General features: G+C 39.5%; 1 long non-coding RNA gene across 1 annotated transcript in view; it reads right to left on the bottom strand.

The window, feature by feature from the left end:
• Window positions 1–16,997, bottom strand: part of LOC135315015 (uncharacterized) — a 334,179-nt gene that overhangs the window by 311,883 nt on the left and 5,299 nt on the right. Inside the window, exon 2 of the long non-coding RNA XR_010374447.1 lies at window positions 1,538–1,582. This is a non-coding gene — a long non-coding RNA (uncharacterized LOC135315015). The remainder of the gene's footprint in view (window positions 1–1,537; window positions 1,583–16,997) is intronic.

Here is a 16,997-nt window from a genome sequence, read left to right as displayed (position 1 = left end):
TGGTGAATTTCTACTAGAGCTTTTTATGCAGCAAAAGTTTGTTTCTCTGAGGAGTGGGAGGAGATGGAGGAGAGGCATCCATACCCCTCCCAGTATGTTTGGTGCTGTTGTACTTAGCTGTGCATATGCCAGGGACATGAAGCATATGGCCCGGGGGCTGGCAGCGTCCCGCTTAGCAGATGTCTTCAATACATTCTGCCATGTAAAGTCTTTTTGGGTGCTGGTTAACTGCTTTTTATCAGACAACTCTTTGTCTCTGGTTGATAGTTATTCACCTTAACTGAAATCCCACTAAGCACCTTCATAGAACTTGTGCAGCTTTTTAGCTTTTCACATCCAGGAACCAGAAAGTAAGACTTCCCTGCTCTCTCAGATTGTCTAAACCTAGCCGATAGATTGACTGCAGACTGACTAGTAGGTGCCACAAGAAGTCATAAATCTTCCTGAAGTAGTTATGCTGCTTTGGTTTTTTGGACCAAGGAGTCAGAAACAGGAAATACAGACAGTCTTTGAAGGCAAGCACTCTTCTCCATGTGCCATTACTCCAAGCAGCCAGGGATGAATAGACCAGGTAATACATTCATGAAGGCCTAGCATACCAAGAGGTAAAAAGAAAGGCCCGCGCAGCTTAGAGAAAAGCAAGAGAGCAAGTACTAATGGTAGATAATAATTTTGCGAGCTATCTGGGAATCTACTGCAAATTAATCTTGCATCTAGGCATTGTAAGGACTCATCAAGTTATTCAAATGGTGAACAATAATTAATCCTGTAGACTGTTTACCTGAGTTGTTTTCTGGTCAGTTAATTCCCAATTTCTATTTGTGCACTTGACAATTCCTTCCCCACAGGGCTTCCAGTGTTTGGGCACATCCATCAACATAAAGGACAAAATAATCCTGCTAGAAATTATTCCTTTTTGCCTTCATAGAGGACAGATCAGACAGTGGAGTAATGGCTGGATGGGATAAGAAAATGCTGTTGCACAATATCAATGCTCTATACCAAACCACGTGATGCAAGTTGGGAAGTCAAAGCATCAAAGGTGATCAGCCTCTAGTCAGTGAGCTCAAAGGCAGAAAAATACACAAAAAAGGCTTAATTTATATTTTTTACATTTATTTCTTGTTATAAAGGCTGGACACTTTCACCAGGTATCACAATCCAGTTTAGTTGTATCTTGAGCTCAACATCTGTATCACCCTAAAAGTTTTACATCCTCACTTACAAATTAGAAGGGAAAGACCAGCATACTTTTTGAACCCTTATGAAAATACTTCACAGAATAAGACCCAAGGGAACCCAGAAGAATTTACCTTCAGATGCCTCAAATTTGGAAACTAATATTTCACTTTGAGCATTTTCTTCCCCCCAACCAGTGGTAGGGCATTCCCATTCCCTAGCTGGTGATGCAAACATGCCAGGCTTCTCCCAGGTAGTGTTTCTGAAAATCATGTAAACGCCTCACACAAGAGATCTCATTTATGGTTTTCCTTCTCAGTGTGGTCAAACACGCTGACTAAAAAGGAAATTAGATTACCTCAACAAAGTCCAGTCTTCTGTGAGCAGGGTCTAATCCCTTTGCCTTAAAAGAAGAATGGGAAGGCTTTTTTAATTATCTCAACAAAATAAAAATTTTAATTTTAATTAAACAGTATCTTATCAATCAAGTTAAAGAAAATATGGATTATTTCCCCCACCCCCTTCTGCAAACCCTTGTGCCAGGTTCACCATTACTTCCTTGCGTCTGAATCAAACACTGATCCATGCTCTAAGAATAAGCTTAGTTCTCCAGCACTTTCACTACATAGTTGTAAATACCCCAGTAGACAAAGCTTCTCCTCCCTTCTTTTGGAGGCTGTTCCCTAGTCTAATACATTTCACCATCCGTTTGGGATTCAGCACTCCAGTCAAGGGAAAAGTGTATAATTGTCCAGACAAATTACACTCCACAGTGACCTTAATGAATTTTCCTCCATCCTCCTCAGAGAAGTTAACCACTTAATTTCTTAGACTTTCACTACTGTGTTACCATCTAGATGCAACACAAAATAAAAGTATAATAAGCATACACTAAAAGATTCAAATTAACAGAACTATTTTTATTGTTTTCAACTGCTGCTTAATCCTTAGAAATATTTTCCATTGGCCCTGATTCAGCAAAGCACTTACCAGCATGTTCTTCCCAACTACATGCGAAAGTCCCTCTGAAAGAAATCACGCTTTATGTTTTCCATTCCAGTCAATGCATAAACAAGATTATTACACGTAATGGACACACTGACCTACTTCCACCTAGTATAAGTCCTACCTGCCCAAACCCCTCAGATATCTGCTGATAACTACACTGAGCAGACTACTTGAATAATTGATGCAGGTTTTACATATTTGTAATCAACTGTTCAAATTCAGGAGCGTAAGCATCCATCTAGCCATTGCTACCTAGGTAAATCCTTACTCTCCCCCAGCCCATGAGAATTATAGGTCTATTGGGTCTATGATCACAATCTTTGAACAGCCCTTGTCTTCTGACCATTCAGCTGTTCATCTTTGCTAAACCACAATAGCCCCATGGTTTGACAATGGTAGTGCAGAACGATTGCTTCAGGAGACTTCAGCAATGTCACACTTATATTTTCAGAAATTAGAAACTACTTTAAACATTCCTACCTACAGCCTCATGATTGGCCTGTGACATTTCCTTATCAGAAAAAAAAAGAACAAAATAAACTCCTGCCATGACTGGGATTATTAAAGAAAAAAAAAAGTGAGTAGAAAAAGTAATTTTCTTGATGCAACTCTTCAAAGAAAGGCTGCAACTGAGATTTTTGAATTACACTAAAAAATAGGATGATCACTCTGGTGTGTGGGTAGCTTGACTCAAACTGAGAGAAGGAAAGGGGAAGAGAATTTCAAGTACTGACCATTCATATATTTTCCAAGGAGAGAAAGATGCACACTGGTGGTAAACTTAATAGGATGTGAATGGAAGTGAGGCAATGGCATAGTACCAGACTGTTTTGTCTTATTTGATAAAGCACTGAACACTGATACATGAGATCACTTACTAGAGGAGCTGGGAGAGCAATTCGCAATAAACAATTTAGTCTCCAAATGTAGCTCTTTCACTATTCAAACTGTCCTCAAAGACCATGACATTTTTATAGATGTTTGCTATTTGTAATTATCCAGATAGATATTTTCTTCTAGTCCACATCAGTTCAAGTGCTGACTTAAGTATTTATAGTTCACAATGATAGCACTGTAAGTGCTCAGGCAAGTCAGCTGGTGGGGTTTCTAATGCTTCTGGCTTAGCTGCATAATCTAAACTCCTTTGTGCAGAACTACAAACTTCTGAAAGGTCTGTCTTTGGTATCTACAGGCTTGGGGTTATTTCTCCCCAAACCTTAGCATAGAAAACCCTGCTCTTTCTGCACACTTCACATCTGATGTGAAGAACATGTCACCACAGGATTTTACTCTAAGTTAGGCAACAAATTTTTACTCATTTCTCCAGCTTTCCTTTAAATCACACAGGTAGAAAAGGAATTTAGTAGGCAGTCTGAGATACAGGTAGAATTAGTCCTTTTGTCATATCTGCTTTGTCTCTTTCCTCTCCCTGTTGAAATTCCATTTCTTGCTTCCTGAGATAGCATCTCATAAAACCTTAACCAGAATACAGATAAAATATTTCTTCTCTAAATCTGAGATTTACCTTTTCAGAAAGCAGGTGTAAGTGCAAGAGAACCATATAGCTACTCTTCTAAACATAATTTCGTTTAATACCTCATACAGCTCTCAGGATTATGGTATGGTAACATCATGTATGAGGCAGGTAATTTCATGTATTTTCACTGTAGTTCACATGCATACTCATTTTACTGTTTATTCACGTTAAGCTGCAGCTGTTGAAGTACTTCTGTTTCAAAAAATAAAACCGTTGGGGGCTATGCCTTGTGATTTGAGGAAACTGAAAAGAAATGGAGAAATACTAAGATTTTTTTTTCCAGTTCCCAGTCATGTGAGGTCAGATTCATCAATTCTTAATGAAGCCAATGGGTCATGCAAGAGCTTGGCATTTTCCTCTGCAAACTCAAAGACTCACACTGAATCAACACAATTGCCTTTTCCAGAACCCGGCTGCTCAATTTCTGGAAGCACACTTACAATGTACTTGTTTGTTTCCCAAAGGTACACTTACCTAAGTAGGGAAAGCAGAATCATGTGAAATGATAGAAAACAAAGAGAAACTGAAAACAAATTTGCTGAGATTCTTGTTCCAAGCCTGCAGATCAGCTAGAACTTAGCATTTTTCACTACAGTGTTACAGTGGACAGTAGGCAGATGCATTTTCAAAGAGTTAAACAAAATAACTCATGTTGGCTTTAACACTAGTATTTGTGGTAAACTACCAGATGCACTTGGAGCTCAGCAAAGACAAGCTTAATCTGTCAGGAAGTAGCAGAAACTTACCCATATTAGGCTCCATGCTGCTGCACTAGAATAACCACGACACCAGAGCTAGCTAGTGTGGTAGCTCTATAGTGCTGACATTTTTGTGCTTGTAATTTTCTCATCTACCAACTGGGGGGGATCACTCCTGCACCCTATTCTGTGGAAAAATGAGGATGATTGCTTGTTTTGGCAGGGAGGAGGGGACCTGTGTCTCATATTGTAGGTGCAAGAAAAAAGCAGAAAGGGAGAGGAAATCTGTGCAATTACATTTCGCAACCACATCACAAAGCACTCATACGTGCCAACGTGTTGACAGTTAATGTGTCCTCCTTAACTTTCAGTTCATGTTAAAAGAATGCATTATATACCATTATATTTTATATTACGAAAAAGAATGTGTCTATCATATGATATGATCTGATGGGAAAACTGCTAATAAGGAGTGGCTAACCACACAAAGCTGACCTGAAAATAATAATGGAAAGCTTCTAAACATTCTCATCTGGACTGCAGAAGTAGCACAGTTTCCGTTTAGCTGTATTTCTAGATCAGAGCTACCTGAACCCAGAAGATAAGTAACAGTCATGATTTCAGTAAGCATCCTTAAATCCAGACCCAGGACAGGGCACAGCACATATGCAAGCCACAAGAGCGCTAGATGTATGTATTCAAAACCAGTAACATGCAAAACACATTTCCGACCTGATTCAAAACATCATGCAAATCACTGAATGCACTAGAATTTTTTTTTTTTTTTTTCCCTAGAATGAGTCCCAATGGAAATACATCCCTTTCCCATCAAGACTGTGATTCTCTGAGACAACAGTATTCTGCATATAGTAAAAACCAGATTTAGATACAATGCTCCTTAATAAAACTGGGTATTCTATGCAAATCAGACTGCTTCATAATACCATACTTCTCTGCTTTCTGTAAGACAAATAAAACTAAAGACACAAAGGAAGAAGCAAGGTCTAAACATTGTTCAAATCCTAGATGCGGAAACAGAAAAGAAAGCTTTGCTGTAATTTGGCATTGTAGAACAGATGATATAAAAGGTTCACCAAGCGGTAGAAGATTAAAAAAAGACAACTGAAGAGTTCAAGAAAGATTGCATTATCTCAAAAGTAGAGGGTTATCAGTCATCAGACACCATGGATCCCATGAATATTTAAAAAAGCGCACACTGTACTTGCTTCTGATCTAATAGATATTTTCCTCATAATGGGCTCCTTTTCATAAAATCTGACCCAGTAAAGTATTCACCACACTTTGTTTTTATGTACAAGTGATGTCATGAATTTCCAGAAGTCTATTCACATCACATAAGAGTTCACAGAGTTCAAAACTCACTTCAGAAGATCAAAATAATTAAACTCTTGCAGAATGAAACACCCCGTATTAATCCTGTATTAATGATACCAGCTATCTGAATAAGAAGGCTATCAATTTCCATTCAATGTTCAGTCCTTCTTTACACTGCTATCAGCTAGTAAGAAGGTTTTCATATTAACATTTTATTGTCTGTTCAGAGAAGTTAAAATTATTGTTGGTAATACATACACAGTTAAGGAAGCAACAAACCTGTGGTTGGAGATAATTAAAAATACAGTTACACTGACCTAAGACTCATTTTGCATGGGCCTCTAAACCAAATTATACCAAATGACTAAATTATCCTGAGCTGGATTCAAACCCATGACATCTAATTAAAAGGTACTATATCCCATCACTAAGCCTCCAAGGCACAGGCTTTCTTTGGCACAATGCTAATTGTTACAGTGCTTTCTGACTTGGTGCTTTCTGTCCTGGAAAAAATCTGTCTCACTAATTTAATCTCAAACTAAGATTTTTAGCAACCCTAACAGAAATGAACAAAATCTGTACTTGTAATTCACATAAACAATACTCAATTTTACAACGTCAGATATCTGTTATTTCTTTTTTTCTTAGCCAAAAGTACAAATAAACACATCAGCATAAGGGAAAAAATTTATCTGAAAGCAACACCTACTTTTCTAAATAAAAAGATATTTTTAATCCATGAAAGGCTTTATAATAATTATATTTCCATTAAGTTACTCAATGATCAAAAGTCTCCTTCAAATGTATTAATCTTAACCTAATTAATATTTCCATTTTACAGACAGGGAGATTGACATAACTGACATTTTCAAATTAGATGTCCTATAGTCAGACAACTGTATTCAAACTGAGAACTGAAGGTACTCATGATCTTTGAATGTCAAGACAATTTTTTAGGAACTTATCCATTGGCTAGGCTAAGAATTACAGGAGCCCACTTTTGGAAATTATGGTCTATATCACTAGTCCATGGATATCACAGATATCATAGGAACCTGTGTTGCCAAATACTTTATTCTATCACCATTGCTAATTTTTGGACTAAGTATCTGTTAGGTTTGTATATATTTATATATTTATATACATCCACAAGAGAAGAATGGAACAAACAGGCAATGTTGCCATTTCCTGTGAATTATATAAACTAGGTGGGAGTACTAGGTTTATGGCACCCTCATATTGTACCACTTAACACAATGCTCCTGCTATGCAGGCAGCTCTGCCCTTGCTTCAAGCTACTTCTAAGTATTAATGGCAATCTACTCATCAGGAAGACATGGGTATCTGTTCAGCAGTTTGTCTAGTGTCTGATTATGAAGCTAATAGCATCTTGGTCTACAAGTCAGACTGGAAGGAAGGATAGAGGCTTCTGATCTAATGAGGTTACCCACTAAGTAATAATACTGGGCCTTGGAACATAGCTGTTACGCATACAGGTTAGCTAATCAGACCTTAGGACAAAAGCCACTCTCAGTTCAAGCATGAAGTCAAGGCTCAGCTCATTAAACTAACTAAAAAACTGTTGTGGTTTAACCCCAGCCAGCGGCTAAGCACCACACAGCTGCTCACTCCCTCCCTCCCTGGTGGGATGAGGGAGAGAATCAGAGGGGTAAAAGAGAAAAAACTCATGAGTTGAGATAAAGACAATTTAATAGGGAAAGCAAAAGCCACACACACAAGCAAAGCAAAACGAGGAATTAATTCACTACTTCCCATCAGCAGGCAGGTGTTCAGCCATCTCCAGGAAAGCAGGGCTCCATCACATGTAACAGTTACTTGGGAAGACAAAAATCACTCCGATCATCCTGCACTTCCTCCTTCTTCCCCCAGCTTTACATGCTGAGCATGATGCCATATGGTATGGAACATCCCTTTGGTCGGTTTGGGTCAGCTGTCCCGGCTGTGTCCCCTCCCAGCTTCTTGTGCACCCCCAGCCTCCTCAGTGGCGGGGTGGGGTGAGAAGCAGAAAAGGCCTTGACCCTGCATAAGCCCTGCTCAGCAGTAACAAAAACATCTCTGTATCATCAACACTGTTTTCAGCACAAATCCAAAACACAGCCCCATAGTAGGTACTAAGAAGAAAATTAACTCTATCAGCCAAAAGCAGCACAAGAACAAATCTTGGAGCTGAGCTGTTTCTCCACAAACTTTGGGAAATTTTGATTTTAAAGCAGGGAATCTGCAGACTACACTATTTTTCAGGCACAAACCCTCAGCTTGGTAGAGAAAACAAACTCAAGTGGCTCTGGTCCATTAGATCCAGAAAAGTGTAGGACATATTTGTAATGCCTCCCATTTAATTATACAGCCCAAAATATTCTCATTTCTCTTTTTTTAAAAATGTATTATTGTAATACTCATGCCCAAAGACACTCTAATCTTCGAACTGCTCTTCGTCTTGAGATATTTAATATAAAGAGAATATATCAATCCGTATCTCTACCTTATTGTGCCACAGAATAAAATACTAGAAAATACATATAAATTAATAGTGCTATCTTGAGATTAGAATCATAGAATCATAAAGGTTGGAAAAGACCTCTAAGGTCATCAAATCCAACTGTCAAACCAACACCACCATGCCTCCTAAACCATGACCTGAAGTGCCACGTCTACATGTTTTTTGAACCCCTCCAGGGATGGAGACTCCACTGCCTCTCTAGGCAGCCTGTTCCAAAGCCTCACCACTCTTTCAGTGAAGAAATATTTCCTAATATGCAATCTAAACCTCCCCTGATGCAGCTTGAGGCCATTTCCTCTTGTCCTATCTAAGCGACTAAGTCATAGCTATCCCGCTGCACAATGGCTTCCAGCTCCTCCTGTTTGCTGCCCATGCTGTGTTTAGAGTTTATTATTAGGTATCTGCATCAGTACATTATATATAAAGTATCTACATAACTGTAATCTTTTGTTGCCTTTTTCTCTCCCTTTCTGTTTGTTCCATTGAGAACCCAACATTCTTGCATGCTGAAATAGTAAACAATTACTTTGCTTAAAAACTAACAAAACAGCTACACATGGTAATCAACTGTATGTTTCATTGCTCATCCATCCACTTACTGGTATGAGAAATTCTGATGGAATCCTTCCCCATGAAAGGGTGAACTGACAACCTAAACTATACAGGGCTTTCTTCCCCTCCCCAATCTTTCCTCTAAAACATCTATCAGCAAAACCTCAGTAACCCAAAATTCCTCTCCATGTACGACACACAAGCTGAAATCAGACAGTGCTGCAGGTGGTGCTAGGTGTAGAATCAGTTCTTTGCAGCATCTGAAGTGAACACATACTAGAGCTGTATGGAAACAAATAGCCAACAAGTGTTCATACGGTCCAGTTAATTTGAAAACCCATACTGCATTTTCCACACGTAAAAGAGCAGCACACACAGGCCTTTCTTTTTCTTCTTTTAAAGAAAAAAAAAAAAAAAAAAAAACAGAAAGTTTTCTTCAGCAGGTACAGTATAAGTTAGATGCTGATCCATTTTGGCCCTCACAATATGCGATTCACTTCAGCAGTCAATAAACAACTACAAACAAAGATATAAAATCTGAGATAAAAATTAACCCTAATCATCACAAAACTGAAATTGGACAAACTCATAACATCAAGCTTCAGCTACATCTACAGCAAGTCTGAAAGACCAGTTTTAAATTAGACAGCAAGCCTTAGCAACAGTTAGTCTGGAATGTGTTACACAAAATTACACATTCATCTGTTTTTCAGTCGCGAGTCAGAAAAGGATGCTTTTTCAAAATAAAATTCTTTTGAGACAGAAGTTGCTCAGAATTCAAAAGTGAAAATAAAGTTACCAAAGGAAGTCAGCCGCATCTGGATTAAAAAATTTAAAAAAAAAAGAGTCAAGGTAAAGAAAAAGTGTAGAACCACAAAAGGATAAACTGTTTCCCATGTCTTTGATGCAAATACTTCCCAGTCCCAGAAGTAAGATAAAGACACTTGAAACATGTTCAGAGATTAAAATGTCTAAGTCTCTGAATTATGAAGAAAACAGCTATTATTCCACAACTCAGTGAGGCAGATTATGCCCAATGATGCTACGCATTATTTACTGTACTGAAGTTAATTTTGCCCTGCATTTACTTTCTTTGTGGTGTTTACCTGGAGACTTAAACAGCCTCATTATTAAAATATCTGAATATTGCTCCACAAGCAAGTTCTTGTTCAGTAAAGAAGGGATGCATTACTAATGCCATTTCTGAGTTAAGCAAAGAAAGTCTTGAGAGATTAAGGCGACACTTCTCAAAAGGTAGACTCTGAACCAGAAAAGCTTTTCCTGTCGTTTCTTGGCATACCAAGTAGCAGTACCCTTGCTGAAGCTAACAGCACTCCACAATCTAACAGCAGCAGTGTTCAAGATGTTTTAAGACACTGGAAAAGGGGACACTTGATAAGTGTAATCGACAACGGAAACCCCTCAAAACCCGCTGGATTTTCAGAATTTTAGGTGAGGTTAACTGCAGAACCCTTCCGCCCTGCCCAGCCACGTCCTGATTTCACCACCCACGTGAACGCTCGCGAACCCGCCCGGCCCGCCGCCGCGGCCATCACCCGGCTGCTGGGGAGCCACGGCCCGCAGCTCACCGCTAACGCGGCGCCGGCGCCATCTTGCGGCTGCCGGCCGCGCTGGGCGGGTAAAGTCACCTCACCGGCCCCAGGCGCGCACGCCGCAGCGCCGCGGGGCGGGAACAAGCCGTCCGACAGATAAATACAAAAGGAAGCACCTTCAAATGCTGTTTGCGGTGTCCGACTTGCACGACTTTCATAAGCTTTGAGCTATCTGGATTTGGGTATTTAGGTTAGTTCCTAGCAGGAAACTTAAGTGAGAACTTCAGTAGGGAGGAGCCCCGTATAATTCGGGACAAATCCAGTTTACATCCCAAGCGAGTTTCTTTAAATTGTTATGATTTTACCCCAATGTTTAGAACAGGCACTGCTGAGGAGAGATGCCCAATTGCTGATCTTAAAGTGATACGTATGGCAGAAGCGACAGTCAAGACAGCTTTCTGCTGAAGTGAAAATTGCTCTTAAACCTAAACTGCAACACTCCCTCCTGCACAACAAATGGATAGTCGGATCTCTAATCTAGTCAGTTTATAGCTGAGTGTACTGAAGTTTGTAATGGGAACACTGAGCTCTGTCAAAACTCTGGTTTTTTTCCATGCTGTGGGTTACAGAGCAGCTCAGCAGACAAAAACCAAGGCCGTGACAGAAGGAAGCTGATAACCAGCGCAACTGTCCAGAGGGAACATTATCGAGTCAGAAAAGACTGATTCACCAAACATTTAAGGCTCACAATCACACCAAAGGAAAAAAAAAAAAAAAATCTAAAGTGCAGTTTGTACTCCTTCCCACTGTGAGAATCATCTGCCCATCCACTGCGTGATGGATGCTTGCCCTTCTGAAATCTGTAGGCCAGCTCAAATTCCTGGGGCAAGAGGTGAATAACTCAAATCATCTCTGATGCAGTACCTTAACCTGAGTGCCATAACTCTAAAGCTATTTGTGACACCTGTATGTCCTTTAACAAGGCCCAAAATTTTATGAGGTGGCAAACAGCAACAAGCAAAATTAATTCCAATTTATTTCCCCACTGTCTCTTATAGACATAGCATCTGTTTTTGAAAAACAGAAATGTGAGCCACTTATAAGACAAAAGCTGTGTAACCATAATAGAATGACCTCACTGAAAGCCATGCTTATGAAGCCGAGCAGTGTTATAATGATGCAGCTATGTGTCTTCCGGATCTCAGCTGGCTTTAATTTGTCTCCTTAGAACATGCTAGATATACAAAATGTGCCTGATTCATTGGCACAATTCTGCCTCAGTCAAAATTAACATGATTGTTACAGAAATTACGGGCCATTAAAATGGACCAGCGACATGTACACATTAATGTTGTCACTCATTTGCTTGGTAGGGGATACAGTTGTGATTCTCCAGTAGGCAAAAGCATCCGTGTATTATTTACCTTATTCAGACACCAGTGGAAGTCCATTAAATGAAAACAAAAAGAACATTTCCATACTTTATCCAGAGATATTGGATTTCTTCACTGAGGCATGAATTTGTAAATTCTCCAGATTATGTGGGGTGGCAGACAGGGCACTTAGCCTTAATGAGATAGCATATACCTTAGAATGATCTGCTTTGCACCTAATAATACTTTTTTTTTTACACCAAGATATAGGAAGACCTACATAGAATATACTACCATAAGAAAAAAGTCCCTGCAGAATACAGGGGAAACTATGAGCACAGGAGATTCTTCTAAACTTAATCAGGCAATTGGCAGTTGCAAGAACTGTTGCTGGTAAGAGAGGAAGATGAATTCTACTTCCCCCAATTAAATATGCTTTGCCAGTTAAGGTCATATACATCTTCTGTAAGAATATGCAGGACATCACTATTCCCCAGTATTGGTAATCCCGCAATTTTTATTGCCTTCGCTAGCAAAAAAGTATAAATAGTATCAGAAACATGAGCCACAGAATTTGGTTCAAACCTTCCTTTCCCTTATTCACCTGTACTTCAGATTCAGGATTCCAACCCCTGCCTAAACATCAGAATCTGAAGAGATTAATTGTGTATCATAAATCTCCAGCTGCTGGAAGCCTTTGACACTAGCATTGATAGAGTTAGAACTGTTGTGACTAAAACTTGTTGCTTTGGGGGAGTCAGAAAGGCTTCAAGACAAGAAGCTCCTAAACAAATTTACAATGACATTTGACCTTAGAAAAGCAGACACACAGAACCATAAAGATAAGGAACTGCAGAGCAAAACTAAAGCAGAACAGACTATCCCTCAAAGACAGTATATATGTGATCTCAGAACTGAGTTTGCGCAAAAGTGAAAGTTAACTAGCAGACACAGTGTAGAAAAGAGTATATCCTTCATCCGGAGACCCCTGACGACCACCCGGAGACACCAACAGGCATGTGCAAAGGACATTTGCATATGATAATGAGTTCACAGAAAATTAATCAATATGTATATCTTTTCTTGGGAAAGCTAATGAATATGTATGTAAAGCTTGTATAAGTTATGCAACTAACCCTGCGTGGACATGCACATTAGGAGGAGTGATCCCCTGTGTGTCCAGTGCTGCAATAAAGAATACCTGCTTACTAGTCGTTCAGACTACTGAGTCCTGATTTTGGTTTTTCATGGCTTCAGCATCCTGAATTTATTTTAACTATTTTAAAGTTTCTAGCCACTGCAGCTATAGAGCAAAGCTTGAAAACATTATGAATCGTTCAACAGGGCCAAAAAGCAAGTAGAGATGATACCACAATTACCTTTTAAAGTATCATTAATTTTAAGCTATGGTCATGCATTTTTTGCAGCTTGCCTGACCAAAAGCCAGTTTGAGCATTCCATACAGGATCTGAACACTGCATGCCTCCCCAGCCCCCAGAGAAAAAACAAACCAAACAAACAAATTCTTAAGTGTGTCTATACTCCAATGAATGCAAAATCAAAAGCATACATAGCCAGCTTTGGCTATGCTTGGGATCCATATGTTATGAAAACATTACCTATTGCAATAATCTGAAATAGAAGCTTTGAACCTGTGGCATGGGCCACAGCATGGATTAGCACCCACTACTATATTCCACTACTGAGTTACTCTTTCAGCTTTTATTGTTCAGAAGGTATTCATAATGCGGATCCCAGCTACCATTTGCAGAGTTACTGAAGTTCTGTGTGGGCATACCACTATCAACCTTGAATTTGCAATTCAAGGTCATTAAGACCAATATTTACTGCTAAGTAGCACTATCTGACTATAAACAAACAGGGAATACTGAAGGCCACCATCACCCTCAGGTTTATGGTACTTAAATTCTTTTTCATACAGTTTATAACCTACCTCTGACTACTTTCAGTCCCCCCATCCCTCAGGCCCCAACCTCACCTAGTGTTTCACTAAGACATTTAGTGTTTTTTATCCCTTGCTTTTAAGGACTGCATAGAAATAGTGGTATGTGAAAATATCCCAAAATACTGATGCATTTCAGTGGGGAAATCATCCCTGTAGCCGATGACAATTTTTACTTAAATCACACTTACAGTATCCAAGGAAACCATATGATAGGAACAAATACATAAAATAGTTATCAGAGGTATATTTAATGAAATAAATTTGGGCTATCTCCCTTCTTCCACTGCTATGATTAATTTCCATGCCATCCTAAAGTTTATGAGTTAGAGAAGTTCTACTCAATCAACTACAGAAAGGTCACTTTGTAGCCAGCTGAAATTACGGCAAGCCTCTATCCCCTTGTCTTTTTATAACAGACATGTAAAAAGACTGTGAATCTTTGCTGCATGCTCTTGGTTGGACTAGTTAACCTGTTTCAGCCTCTGATTTACTGCTACCTCTTGGATCCCTTGAAAAAAACTAGCGGCAATTAAAGAACTTGAAGTTAAGGATAGACATCATGAGCAGGCTTTACTTCCTGATTTGACACTCGCATCCCAGATCTCATATGTCACTATTTATTTTGACCTATTTGTCCAACTTGATGTGCACATGGCTCAACAGCATTAGAATTTTTAGCTGTCAAGGAGGATCATCTGGAACAGACTAACACACTGAGAATACACGAATACACAGAGAACCGTACTGTGCAAGGTCAACTGTTCACTGAGGTCAATACCCTGTCCTCAGCAACACCTTGCACAAAATGCCTAAGGAACAAAATATCAGAAATAGAGCTTGTCTTGGTCATTTCCAGCCTTCTATGATCAGAGAAGTCTGTACTATTTACGGCGAAGACCAGATGCAGGTCATCAAGTTTAAGCAACAACAACAGACCTGCTCTTTTCAACCTTTTTCATACTTTGTTACAAAAACTCAGCGGGGGAAAAAGGGTTTCCATTAACCTTAATTCCACACTGGGTGAAAAAGGACTCCCTCCTCTAGCTTTAAACCTGCTCATCATTCCTTTGGGTACCTGCTGAACTCCTGTGTTAGAAATGGCGAGTAATCATTACATATCTTCCCCCTACTACTTGTGATTTCATAAACCTTTAATAATTTTTTTCAACTGCCTCGTTCCCAAGACATAAAGTTCCAGTCCATTTAGTTTCCTCTCACACTGCAGTTGGCCTATCTTTCTGAACATCCCGAGTGCCTGCGTACCTTCTGTTAAGTCCTATTATATCCTTTTTAAGATACAGTGAATGGAACTGTGTAAAGATTTGTACATACATTCCCTTTTATATTCTATCCTTTTCCTAGGAATTATGAATGTTCAATCTGTCTTAGTGTCACTGCACACAAAACTCACAGATTCAGAAAACTATCAAAGATAATTCAAAGACTGTTGTAGAGCTACAGCCAAGCCATGCAACTCAGGATTTTGTGGCACACTTGCTGACGCCAAGCAGTGGAAAGCTACAGCTTCTGTAAATCCTATCTTCCCCACCAACACCACAAATCTGCACATGGAAACAGATGGGCAGTCTCTCCTATGAAAGCTTTTTACAGCAATCCCCTCCCATGTTGTTCTGTTTCTTGCAGTCATTCCTCAACCCCATTCATCCTCTTCCTAAACGCTTCTATTATTGCTCTCATTTTCCTCACTGTTTCCTTTATTCATCTCCCTCTTCAATTACTGATTTCTCTTTTGTCCTTGAGTTTTCTATTTCTCTTCCGTGAGACTTTTTTGGTTAAAAAGGATGTAAAATTGCCTCTCAAGCGTATGAGCAGCATGCAGTGAAAATGAAGTTGCTTAGCCTTGTATTAGATTATATGAATTCATGAATGCCAAAATCAGTATAAACTCAACCAAAGTTCACACACACACTGCAATGCCAGACTCCCTCACTTTGCAGCTTACACTGGTAACTACAGTTAAACCATAAACAGAAGCAGCTAAACCATTAGAGAGAACGGCCTTTTCACCAAAAGAAATATATTTAAAATAAAATAGGTTTGATACTCTCATTATTCTCTCACTAGACAGCTGATCACTAAACCACTTCCCCCTACTCCACCCTCCCGGGACAACAGTCCAACTTTTATTCAAGTCTCAGATGTTTGATCAGAGAAATGCCTTTTTAATCGCTTTTACTAAACTGAACATTGATTTTCACAGCCAAAACAAAGATAAAAAAGCACAACATTCCGCCTGATTTTACTCCCTGCTCCCTACCACATGCTTTTACTACCAGAATCATGTCTGAATACTGTGAGCAGGCCAGGCCAGCTTGTTAGTGCAGCAAGGGCCTGACGTGAGAGAGGAAGACAATGAAACTCATGGCAGGAGAAACTTTGTGTGAATCAAAGTGACAATATTATTTGGTGGCAAGGTAAGACTGGCGCAGGCTTTGCTGGAAGCAATGAAATACAGCTGCACATCTAGCCAGCAACCAATGACTTTCATCTTGCCTTATTCAATAGACCAGTGGCCCATTCTGCACCATGGGCACACAAGTAGTCACACCACCTCACTCACAGCAGCTACAGAACCAAGGCATGACAACAGCCTAATCCTGCAGTGGGGAAGTCCTCCTCAAAACCATCCCAAATATCCCTTGGCAAAACTTGTGCTGCTATTCCATTCCTAAGGAGCAGAGTCCAACTCGTACACCTCAGTCCCAACCCCTAATAGTTAGTTCTCTGATGATACGCTTCAACCAACCTTGAGTGGGTTGACCTCTCTCCTGAATATTGGACTCTTACTCTATCAGGTCTTAGGTTCTTTTAGATGTAAGTTATTTCTACATACATGCTTCTAAATATATACAGCTGATCAGTTTTTACCATTTCCTGTTCGTGAATAACCTCAGAAAAGACTCCCCCAAGCATGTTCATTATTTGCGAGTTTGTTGAATCATTTTTCTGAATAAATTACACCCTGCATGAGTGCTAAGATTGTTTATTTATGATTGATAGTTTAAACCTTGTGATTGTTTTCTGTTTTTCCAGCTGAATGACTCAAATTTTCTAAGCAAAGCATTATGAATAGTAAATAACCATGCTTACGAGCTAACTCTGAAAAAGCCTCAGAAATAACAGTGTTGCACAATGTAAACACAAATTAGATACCCAAGAGTTCACAGAAGGCTAGGGTGCAGTCAATATAGCAAAATACGACGTTCTCAAAGAGGCACTCATCTTCATTTGGCTTTGTGTTCTCCCCAGAATTA

Source organism: Phalacrocorax carbo, chromosome 9 (genome assembly GCF_963921805.1).
Source record: "Phalacrocorax carbo chromosome 9, bPhaCar2.1, whole genome shotgun sequence".
NCBI lineage: Eukaryota > Metazoa > Chordata > Aves > Suliformes > Phalacrocoracidae > Phalacrocorax > Phalacrocorax carbo.
This window is presented reverse-complemented; position numbering and strand designations above follow the sequence as displayed.